The sequence below is a fragment of the Agelaius phoeniceus genome, chromosome 3, assembly GCF_051311805.1.
Source record: "Agelaius phoeniceus isolate bAgePho1 chromosome 3, bAgePho1.hap1, whole genome shotgun sequence".
NCBI classification, from domain to species: domain Eukaryota; kingdom Metazoa; phylum Chordata; class Aves; order Passeriformes; family Icteridae; genus Agelaius; species Agelaius phoeniceus.
Window position 1 is genome coordinate 74158493 of NC_135267.1, and position 12661 is coordinate 74171153.

Below are 12661 nucleotides of genomic sequence, written 5' to 3' on the forward strand. Positions count from 1 at the left end.
AAGAGCCCAGCCCCCGGGCCATTCAGTGTCTGAAGGCAGCTAGCTACCAGGTTATGGTGACAGTTAGGTTAGATTCTGGAAAAAAAAAATCTTATCTTTATCATTAGGCATCAAAAACTTAAAAATAGCCCCTGCCTCTGTATTCTTCAGGTTTTACAGCACTCAGCAGTGTCAACCCTCGCAGTGTGCTACAAACAGCTACCAACATTTTCTACTTCTTCGCTTGTGCTAAAATGGAATTACGGCCTCAATCTGGGCATCCAGGCATTACTGTAACAGGAACATCTGTTTAACACTTGGGTCTTCCCTGCCAGGACACACAGGACCTGACACTCCAACAAGTTCCACTAAGTGAGAAAAGTGGATGAAAATTTAAACCTGCTAAGGATGCGGGGTCTGTGTGTGTTTTTGTGTGTGTCACTTTAAGAACATGGCAGGGCATATATTTGGAAAGCCAGCTGTAAACCCCTTAGATAGGCTTTGGAAAAAGCCAACCCATCGTGCACAGCAGATGCTGGCTTCATAAATGTCACAGAAGGCAATGATGTAACCTGCTGTACTGTTTGGCTGACATAATTTATGTGTGCTATCATGCAGAATGCTAATAGCATTTAAAATATATTTTTAAAAGTGTCAACCAGACTAAGAAACGTGTTACAGAAATATCAGCTAATTTTTCATTTCTCATATGATTAACACAGCAGTGTTTTACAGCTACAAGGAATTTCCAATAACTTTTCACATTTTTCATTCATGCAGTCCCTTATAATCAGAAACTTTCTTTTATCTGAATTCAGTTGTATGCTTTGCTAAGAACTGTTACTTCAACAATACCAGGAACTTCCTTATTATTATCCTATTTATGCCGAGGATTCTGATTGCTACCCCCCACTCCCATCTCAAATTTAAAGGAAAATGGAAAACTGTTAAGGAAAATTAAACCCTGCCGAGTGGTTGCTATGCATTTTGAATGGCCCTTTTGTGCATGTATTATACATACATACATACTACATGAACCTTTTATTGGCTAAATTTGTATCTAGTGTATGTTTATTAAACAGCCAAAAAAAAAGGCACTGTGAAGAGGCTGCCTGTTTTCAGCCCCTACTGGATTTGCAACAACACAAGATAGCTGAATAAAGGACAAATGCTGAAGTGTTAAAGATCCTCTTTTTTAGCATATGAAGACTTTACAGCTTCACACTTGGAGTTCTCAGAAGTGCCTCTGTTTCCAGGATCTTTTTGAGCTCTTATTTAAACCTGTCAAACTTTTTTTTTTGAAAGCTGACCTATTGGTCATTAAAAAAAAACCAAACCAAACCAAACCAACAAACACAAAAAGCCCCCCAAACAACCAAAAAAACCCAAAACCCAAACATAAAGGAGGCTTTCACAGTGCGCCAAACCCAAAACAAAAAAAAAAACCCAGACAAGACCAAAAACAAACAAACAAAAAAAAACCCACCAGGATTTTTTCCATCAGCTATTCTAATAGCCTGTTAAAGATATCATACAATGATGGCAACATCAATCCATAGGCTATTTTAACTCTGAATTCCACAGTGCTGTCATATGTGAGGGACATAGAGACTCAGATCTCATGGCTGCACTTAGCTGGTGACTGGGCAGCCTTTTCAGTTTCTCAGAGCTGACAAGAAGGAATTAAGTTCAACACTGGCACTGGAGTCTGCTTGACTTTAGACCTAGGGCTGGAGGCATTCTGCAGTCCTTACCTCATCCTTCTCCTCACAACATTTCTATGGAGAGCAAGGGAAGCACCAGCTGGAGTAAGACACCCATTGGATTCAGCCTGTAGCTAATGCTGTGCAAAACAAACTTTTTGCTGAACTGAGGTTGCCCTTGACAAGTGTGGCACAATGAAGCTGTTTAGCCTATGAAGTGCTACCCAACAGTTCAGGGCAACACCTGCAAGAGCAAGCTGAAACCATGTGGATAAGAGGGAGAAGTTCAGTTACTCCAAATTTAGCCGGAATTTAGCTGCAATGTGCAAGTTGGCACTTGCAAGCTGTGAAAAGCAACAGAAGAAGGAGTCAGGAGCCTGCCTTTAGAGTCTGTTTGAAGGAGAAGTTCAGGCATATCAAACAGTATCTATGATGAACCAACTTTGTTCATAGGAGACAGGAAGCATTCCTCCTCTTTTAGCCCGTGCTCATTAAGGAGGGCAATTTCCTTCTGCTTCCTCTGGATGAGAAGGCTTGCTCTGGAGATATTTGCAAGTGAAAAATCTGACACTCAGATGAAGGGAAGGGTTAGAAAACCAGTAGCTGGTGGAGTTAATGACAAGAGGTATCTGCTCCTGTGTGTTGCAGCACGGTGTGTGTGAGAGGAGTGACACAAAGCACTCTGCAGGATAGATCCCGTGGAACAGAAGGACACTCACTTGCCAAGATACACATTTCACCAAGCCCTGCTAGCAGGAGCCCTGTCCCAGCCTCCCTGTACAGATCTCCTAGCTGAACACACTGATCAGTCAGCAACACATAGTACTGCCAATACACAGCCTCAGGATCTAAGAGTTGGAGCTTTTAGAAAAGATACGTCTCTAAATTTATCTAAAAGATAAATCTCTAAAGATCCATCTACATTTCCTCATTTCTTCTTATGAGCTCAGGTGGAAGTTTCTTTACACTGTCTGCAAGGGGTTCCCCAGGAATGCCCTGAGCTTGAGCTCTAAATGCAAAGAGATGTCTCCACCATCCCTCAACCCCTGCAATGGCTTGCAGCACACCCTGCTCCAAGTGTTTCCTGGTTTCCTGAGCTGCAGCAGCTGTGGGGCAAGAGAGCCATCACTCCCATGTCTCACCAGCCACTGGTTGCCATGAAAGGGATGAGTATGGGTGGCACCAGCATGTCCCACTGTGGTCCAAATGTCACCACAATGGAAGCATTGAGGGAACAAAGGGCCGAAAAAAGACAAGAGCAAAACGCTACTCTTCACTCCTGTCCTAGTGCTTCTCTATTTTGACATTTGACATTTTGACATTGCCACTCAATTTTTACATTTATTCCATCATCTCTAAGCACCTCCGATGATTTATTTCAATAACATCTGTATGTTTTTGTGGCAGGTGAGATCTCAAATATAGTTGCACACCCTATTACCAGCAGTTACCCCATAGCCCTGCTCTGAGTGGGGGGTACTGCAGCAATCCCAAGGGATACCTCCTGCCCATGTTGCTCACTGGACTTGCAGGGCTCCCTTTCTTCCACCTCCTCTGTCCCAGTGACTCATTTCTGATGGGCAGTGAGGCCTCTGGGGAGCAGGGCTCAGCCTGCTGGCATAGTGGCTTTTGTTAGCTCTGCTTTCTGACACCTCTAATTCACGGCAGTCTCTTAAGCTTTTGGCTGGAGTGTCAAGAGTTCCTGTAGTGGGATCTTCGTCTAATCTCCTCTGGGATAGATTTAAATGCCTTGTTTTCCCTTTTCCTTTTACTTGGGCATTGTTCTTTCTGGTTTGCATGTGGCTAAATTCTCAAGTTGACAGCAGTTACTGGGAGTATGGAGGTAACTTCAATTACTTCTTTCATGGTGAGAACTCCCTCCTATTTTCCTCAGCTCTGCTTTACACAGACTGAGTGGTTGCTTTGGCTAATTACCTTAATTGTCCTGCTCTAAGACAGATCTACTCCCTGTGTTTGACCCCCAAGTTTTCCAAGGCATAGGAAAAAAAAATAGGCAAGAATGACCAATGGTTTCAAGCATGCAGAGCTGTTTGAAATAGGACAAAACCTCACATTTGGAGACATATATCTATGTTAATTGTACCTGCCTAAATTTTCAAAGGAGATGTGCTGTTAGGAAAAGTGACCTTCACATCACATTCCTAAATGGACACATCAGCAGATAAGAAAGTGCCCAACGCATCACGGATTCACAACTGCAACAAAAGCAGGAGGAGGACAGAATATTATTAAACAAAGATAAGAGCCTAATGTTTAACAACCATTTTAAAACAAGTTTACTAAAAAAGAGGTTTGTTCAATAATTTTTCTGCACATTTGCCCAGATTCATGTACACTCAGCTCTCTGAATATCCTTCAAGTTGACTGGCCACTCTCCACCAGGTTTGATGGAAGTTGAAATTGCACCACAAATTATTAAATTCCTACAAGTCTCTATGTAAATAGACACCTGGGTTGAGGAAGGTGGTTCTGTTTGTGGCCTCACTGAAGACAAGTCCCTATCAAATGCTAAAGGTTACTAGGTGCAGGGAATCTGTATGGGAGACATTACAAATTTCTCAGACATGGGGAAAAACCTTGACTAAAGACAACGTTTCATTAAACATCAGAGTATACAAACACAAAGGAGAAATCCTGCAGACATCATGCTACTCCAGTTCCTCTACTCTTGCTGTGAATTTCTTGCCTTAAATTTTAACTAATTTGCTTAGGTGGATGATTCCCAAGTTTCCCTGCCTTGCTCATTATGGGCCTTTTGAAACATCTAAATGAAAGCAAAAATACAAAACATTATAGAGGCAGTTAATTTGCCTTATCAATCAGATTATTTAGTCTTGCATGTTTGTCCATCCAAATGCAGGTGATCAAAGAAAGGTGAGTGGGAGAAGTGTACTAACAGTGTTCTGCACAGGGTGTTGCTTTCTGCGGGTAATATTTATTTCATTTATGGCACTACCAAATACTGCTCTCTGGGCCTAAAGAGGGCATTTGCAACCACATAAGTTTTTGCTAAATATGTTGTTTTAATAAAGATTAAATTCTTCCCAGGAACATATTCATTTCAACAATTTTTTGGTCCAGATCCGTCTTGTCACTTCCTATTACAGAGACAGTAAAGAATGAATGGAAAGGTTTCAGTTTTCAAGACTACGTACATGAAAATCCAGTAGCAGGGGACTTTTCTCTATCTGGTTCTAAAGGGGAGACAGAAAAATAATAGCAATATCAGAAATTTATATGAGTTGAATAAAGCAAAAATTTGAATGAAAGCAATTTGTTCTGACGGAAATACATATTTGCATTATTTTGCTGTTCTATCTTACTGAAGTTGTCAAATTCTGCCTTTTTGCTAAAATTTCCCACACTCTGTGTGATTAAGGGAAGTCAGGGATAGTGTAAAGAATATATGCATTCCTCCTCCTATTCTTGTTTGAGTGTTCTCTGAGGTGGAAATAGAGCAACATTATTCTTTATCAACAGCTCTGGTAACTAAGTGTATAATTCAAAGGGACAAATTTTAGGTTAGGATGGTTTTATTAAATTTTATTTTTATATGAATCATCAGACTTTTCATCATCTCTGGTTTGGCTGTTGTTACAGAACTTATCTATGTGTTTTAGCAGCTAGATGACAAATTACTGCTGCCAATCTGGTTCAGCTTCTCCAAGATGGTAACCAAATAAATCAAAACTGAATACCACAATATCAGTTTCCATGATACATGTGCTCATTCTGCTTATGTTTACATGATGGTGAACTTTGCTGCTGCCCCTTGTACACATCTTCTATTGCAAATTTGTTACATCAGTGAAAGCAAGCCGTGAAGAGAGAAGTCAATGTTTCTGAAACAACAGAGAAAGTGTGTGAGGGTCCAAACACTTCACGCCATTTTGGAATGCCAAGCTCTAAGCTAAAGTCACATTTGACTGTTCATTTGAAAACACTCTTCTGAAAGCCACCTAAATCTGCAACCAGATTCTGTTTCAGAATGCTGCCTGAGGCTTCAACAAAAGTGAAGTATCACACATTCAAGATTATGAAAAGTATGAATAACCCTGGCCAAAAATGGATCTTCTGGGGTGTCATTGGGTAAAACGGTTAAAGCAGCAATGGCTGCACTGGGAGACATTTCCAGAAAAACAAAAAGCCAGGATCCAAGTAGTATGAATTTGTCTTCAAAAAGAAAAAAACCACAAAACTCAAAACCCACAGCCCCCCCCAAAATACTTCCCCAGTGTGATACTTGAGAAGACAGAGGAGTAGCAATTGCCTGTAAGATGTAATACACCATGTGCTGATGCTCAAGGAACATTGCGAAGAACCAGGGTCCTTGCCATTTTCAATAGAGAAACTGTGGCTGCAAGAGACCACTAGTTTCTGGTGGTGTTGCTATTTTACTTTCCAGCAAAGGCAACCAAAATAACAGCACTGAAAAACACCAAATGGATAATCCAAATTTTGGATATTTCACAGGGAAAAACCCTTTTGCATACCAACCTATCTTTGCATTTTTCATGAAGTGTCTTTGTCAGTCCAGGTATGATTGCAACTTTTATCTCAAAGCAAGAGTCATTCTATTGAAATAGAAAAAATAAAAATCAATCAATAATAGTTCAGCTGAGAAAAAAAGCCTTTGGAGCCCAAAAGACCAGGTTTGAAGGAGACACTAGGTATGTATCAGCCAGGGTGACAAAGGGAAAACAAATCACATATCCAGACAACTTGTTGATGGATATGCTTGCCAAAGATAATTTAGTGCTGAACACTGAGCTGAAAGCAACGAAGTAAAAATCAATAGGCATCCGAGTGGTGCTGTGTGGAGCAGTTTTACAGAGGACAGCAGACATCAAAGTCTGCAGTGAGAGTGAGCTGTGGCCTTTTCAGTGCTCAGAACTGAATTAAGTCGAACGCACATGGCTTCCTCATACAATGCTAACAGGATAGAAGGAAGACTTAAGCCCATCAGCAAGAACAGAGCAACGGATAAACCTCTTTGACTAAGACTTAGTTTATTTAGTCAGATGGGAAAAAAAAAGCAATCCACCAAAGCCCCCCTGAAACCATCACTATCCCATCTGTCTGTGTTATTAACAAAGACTTGTCCAAAGGCTGAGTGGTGTTAACAAGGCATCTCTGCTCATTTGAACTATACGAAGGTGCAGAAAGTCATAAAGTTAAAACATTGTTAAGCATTTACCAGACAATAACAACAAAAGGTGCTGAGAAATCCAAGAGGATCCTCTGCCAGCAAATATTTCAAGGATACAACTGCAGGACATGAAATCCAAATTAGAGACAAGTTTTTTTTCTTGTCCCATCAGCAAGTCAAACGTCATGAAATTCTTTCTTTAAAGATAGTGTGGGGGTGTGGATGTAAATCACAACAGTAAAGTACATCTCAATTCCACTGTGATCCTCTCTTTCTCCCTAGTCAGAGACCACCACAAGAACACAGTACTTCTCAGAGAAGGAAGATGTGTGTTATACTGCATGCTCAAACAATGAGCACAACCCAGCAGAATTATAGATCTTGGCTAATGCCTGAGAAAGTCAGAAAACACTCACAAAGCATCACTCCCTGACAGAAATATAATAGTGTGCTCCCCTGGGACTGACACTTGCAGGGCACTGATTGGCCTGCATGTCTTCTGGGGATGCAGTGCTGTTGGTGTTTTTTTCAGACAAAGGAACACTGGGAGCCCTAGAACTCATGCAAAGAAAATGTCATTATCAATATAACTTCGCAGTGTTTGGACAACCCTGGGAGCTTTCATCAGGCTTCTTTCAGAAATTACAAGAATTCACATGCCATCTGTTTGTCCCTAAAAGTGCAACAACTGATGCCATTATCAATCCTTCTCTGCCAAAAGGGATGAAATCGACTCCAGCCAGCTTCCCCCATGCAAAGATTGCTTATTCCAGCATGAACTGCATGCAAACCATTAAGCAGGCATTTGGAGATGATTCCTGCAATGTGAACCCACTCTGCTGGATCCAGCAAGTTATGGCTGGACAACTGATGCCAAAGGGAATTTGGACATTCAGTGGATGTCTGAATCATCATCACCAAAAACTGTCTTGAAGCTTATGAATTACAGATGTGTAGTGTCCCTTCCTGCCAAACTGATGAATGCTTATGCATTAGTAATGGATTCAAATGCACAGAGATATGCAAGTTCCAAGCTGTACCAAGTAAAAGACTGAGAGGAACAGTTTGCAAGTTCACTTCAGTGAAGATTTGGCAGAGGAAAATTAGAAAGGGAATAATCATCTTATACAAGACCTGTGAAGAAAATATCTGACACAATTCCACAGGGGGAAAATATAATGTTGTTTATTATGGTATATTTAAAATTATCAGTTCCCTACTTGTGTTCAGAGCCTCTTTTTTAGCCAAGAACTATGTACTTTGATAAAGTGAAGGTTGTCAACAAAAGCATGCTTAGCAGCTCTGAACTACCCCACTGAGGAAGCTTGCAAATCTACATGAAGCCTAGAGGTAGCAGCACCTGCAAGGAGCTTCAGAAGAATTTTGACCACAGGAACCATGAGCAAGAGGAATGCCTGACCTTGGCTCACCAGATCTTGGCTGGACAAGACACTTGTGCATTGTAAGATCCCCTCAACTCTCTTCTTTTGGAAGATGATCCTTTCAAAGCTGCTAAGAATGAGAAACTGTCATTGTTAAATGGAAATTAAATTTCAGTGGAGACAATAAGATAGCGCTAACACAGGGGAAAAGTGGCCCTGGTCTCTCTGTGTCCTGGCTCTCACTGTCCATCCTGGTGGTATCTTGTCCTGCCTCCTGAAACATGGGCAATTCATGCCTGAATTAGACTGGGCAAAGCAGATTCAGGTACACCCTTGTCCTCTCCCAGCTCCAGCTGAATCTGCTCCAGTTTCCCATTAAGCTAGTAACAGTACTGTGGAAGGAAGAGAATAGCACAGGGTGAGAACAAGCAGTCAGAAGCAGAGGAAGTGTGGATCTACTGCTTTTATCAATACTGACAACTTATGCCAGCTTATATTATTTGTCTGACTACAATCCTGAGATCTTCCAAATAGCTTCTCATTCCAGCTTATATATTACCACTCCATAATCCTGTCATCACTGCCTGAAGCTGGTCAAAACACTGCAAGGAGAAAGCTTTATGGAAAAGAGGGTTTCTTTTTCAAAAACTAAGCTCAAGGCTTTGTCCATGTGTGAAAAGGACTGAATACCTGAAGACTACTCCTGCACATTTGGATCACCCCAAAACCCACTTTGTCTCGTTGCCCTTGACAATCACTACTGCCTGATTACTGAGCACTGAGTTTAAAGCAAAGAACATCCTACTGTGAAGGTGATTGAAGACACTGAGGAAGAAAATCAAAAACCAAAAGCCAAAGCTGAATAAATTGCTCACACTCATTCAGAGACCAACCTAACTTAGCTTGAGCACTTCTCTTCCAAGTTACAGAAGCAAAACCATCCCCCTATTTCCCTCTTTTCTTCTATGCCACACACAGTTTCTTGTCGAGCTCTGATAGTGTGCAAACCCCATGGAGGGCTCTCATCTTCAGTGGGAAAAACAAGCATTATTCACACAGCTTTGGCTCACTCATTTCTGTTCACTAACAGTGTTAGCAACAAGTGCCAGCTTGAAAGCTTTAGGTCAGGATTTTAAAGTAAATGTCCTTCTGTCCATTAGAGCTCCCTTCTCCAGGATGCTTTGATTTCTACATTGCTATGAAAAGAAAAAAAATTTAAATTTTATTAATTTTGTCACAACTTCTTAGTTTCATTTCACTTGTTATCAAATTGGCTTTTGTAATAAAATTATTTTAAACACATTTTAATAAATATTTTGTTTTAAAAACATACCATAATCTGCCATATTTTACCATGAATTAATATGCCTTTTAATATTGCATTTTTGAGTGCTTTAATATAAGGAGCATAAAGAAATTGGCATGACTGAAATCAGAACTTCAGCCTTACTGTAATAAAAATATTTGATCAATCTGAAAGAGTAAAAAGTCTCTTCTTTGACCTAGATATACACTGATTCTGAAAAAAAAGCAGATTCCTTCCACCCTGGTTCTGGAAAAAAGCACCCATGGCATTCATGCCCTCCCATTACTCTCCAGCCCTGCAGACCCTGGCTGTTCTGGCTCGGGGGTACAGCGGCTGCTGCTGCAGCTCCTTTGGACAGAGCCCACGGCTTCCAGCGCTCCCCCCGAGCTGCAGCTCGCTGCTAACTTCATGGTGTTCACTTTTTGGTGAAATTGATTTTTTAAGGCCAAGCTTCTGCATTCAGAGCCTGCAGTCCTCTGATACCTGCTGAAAGTAATTCCAGAAACAGCCAGAGACTCCTCCTCGAGGGAGGCCCGGTGCAGGTACCTCAGTCCCCTCCTTGTCCCCAGCAGCACCTCCCCTGGACGGGAGCGCACTGGAGAGCTTTTATGAAGTGCCATATGTCTAATTGGCTGAAAGGTAATATTCAAAGCTGCTCTTGGAGCTCAGGGACTGCAGCTGGCAGAGTGTTAAATCAGTTAACAGTTGGGCCTTGGCTGCGCTGCACCGCTGCTGCTGCTGCTGCTGCCGCTGCCGCTGCTGCTGCTGCCGGGCCGCTGCCCACTTGGGCTCATTGAGCTCCCCACTCAATGGAGAAGGCATCTCTATTGTGCACCTCAAAGCAAGCTCACAGCCCCTGAAAGGGAAACAGGCCCCAAACTACTGGGGCAGATCGTATGACAGGATTACTTGCTTGTTGTTCCTCTTTCTTTCTTTTTTTTCTTCTTTAAAGGACTTCTATTGGGCTACAGGAAGGAATTACGTGAGGGGGAGACCGTATTACATAGTGACAGCTGGAAACCTGGGGATTGCAGGCTAGTAACGGAGCTGGGTTCCTTCTGTGCTGGCTGGACACCTACCTAAGGCATCTTTTAATTAATTTGTGCAGAGAGTGATCTCCAGAGCCCAGGCAGCACAGGGCAAATCCTCTCACGACTGGTATTGGTGGCAGCCTGCCCCAGCACTGGGGTGAGAACGGGATTTTTTCATAAAAGCACACACAGCAGCTCCTCGTTGCCAACCTTAGAGCACAGAAGTGCAAGCATTTGTTGTTCTTACAGGATCCAGACATCTAGGTTCAGGAAATGTGTTAGAGCTGTGATTAAGCAGAGCTCTGAATGTATGACAGTCCAGTCACAGCAGAGATCAGGTTCTCGGCTGGCAAAAATCAGTATTTCTCTAATGGTGTCAATAACCATTGTCCAGCTGATGAACTTCCCTAGCAGCCCAGCACTGCTCCTGTAACTGGCTCTAGTACATCTGCCTAAGCAACATCAGGCAGGGAATTTGTGACCACTCCTCTCTTTCTGCAGGCTGAGGCTGTGTGTGCACCTCACACCCCCGTACCTGTGCTTCCAGCAGGACATCTGCAGTTTGCCTTCCAGGGCTGTAAATAGGCACAGCACCAGGGACCTCTGGCATTCCTCAAGGGGAGGACAGCACTCATTCCATAGGTGCCCATGATGGCAGTAAGGGAATTGCTATCTGGAGTTTCAGTGTGACCCTTGGCCCCTACACTTCCTAGAAATGCACAGACATTGCACATTTCTGGTAAATTACATGTATATGCCTCACCTCACCTTGCTGGTAACATCTCAAGGCTTCAAAGCTCTTTAATTGACCACTCTCACTGTTTAAAGTACTCAGTTAAGACACAGCATAATCTGTTTTAGCACATGTAGAAAGCAGTGCCACTGTTTAATCTGGGCCTAAGAAGTGCACAAATGTGCACTCCTGCCCTGGGTAAAAATAGCACTTTCAGCTGGGAACTACAAATCCTGCTAGGGGCTGGACTTTTAATGGTTTATGATGTTAGTATTCCTTCACATTTTTGGACTGAAGGAAAATCAAGCTGTCAAATCTTGAAGCAAAGTGTTAAATTCTGCTTTGTTTTGATTCAAAATGCAGAGTTGTCTAGGTCTGTAAAGATACCAAAACTACCAAGCTCTATGATGTTCTTGGAGAGGAGAAAAGATCGACCTAATTTTCATCTACATGCTGGCACATTTGCTCCATTCTGGCAACCAACAAGGACACCAAAGTGGATTTAAAAGCAGACTGGCATGAAACAAGTTGCCACAAGAGAAGGTTTGAATTTAGAGTGCTCAGGCTCCTTTGTGGTAATTGTGATAAGCTGCAGATAAATGCTTTTGTCATAACCACAGTAAAGGCAAGGTAAGAGAGCTGGCATGCAGCTCGACACAAGCACAGGGCACTGCCCCACGTGTGCCACAGAATAAGACCCAACACTCATGCACTCACCACAAAGCAGGTGAGGCAATGTAAATCCCCACCCTTGCTGGCTTTGTGTTAATTTGTTCATGTGCTTGTCCCTGGGGTGAGTAAAACCAGCCTGTTCTGCCAGAACATCCCGAAATAGCAGCATTTGCTGAAATTGTACATTATTATTAACACCTAGGATTACGTCAGAATGGATCATATCTTATCCAGCTCTACCACACATGTCATGTGGTCTCTGAGCACACAACATTATTGTACTATTCAGTCATTTAATTAAACAATAATTGATGCAGAACATGAAAAATAAAGAACCTTTTTCCCAAAAAACTTACAACTTAGCCTTATGAAAAGATGGTTCAGATACCTGACAGAAATGGGAAGAGGATTTTTGTGCTAGGAGCAGAAGAAAAGGGGATTTTAGAAGCATGAGAAGTAAGTGGAGCTGGTAGAAAGGCCAGCCAGAGTACAGCTGACTGGCCAGGCTACAGGAATGACTGGATTGAGATAGGAAACAGAAAGGATAGGCTGGATGAAAGATGGATAAGTCTGCTTTTGCAAGCTAGGGACTGAAAAGGGACAATATATCTGAGAAAAGATTTTCAGGAAAATTGAATGAGGCAAGGCTGGGGAGAAGGGAATTGAGAGAAATGGAAGGATGACA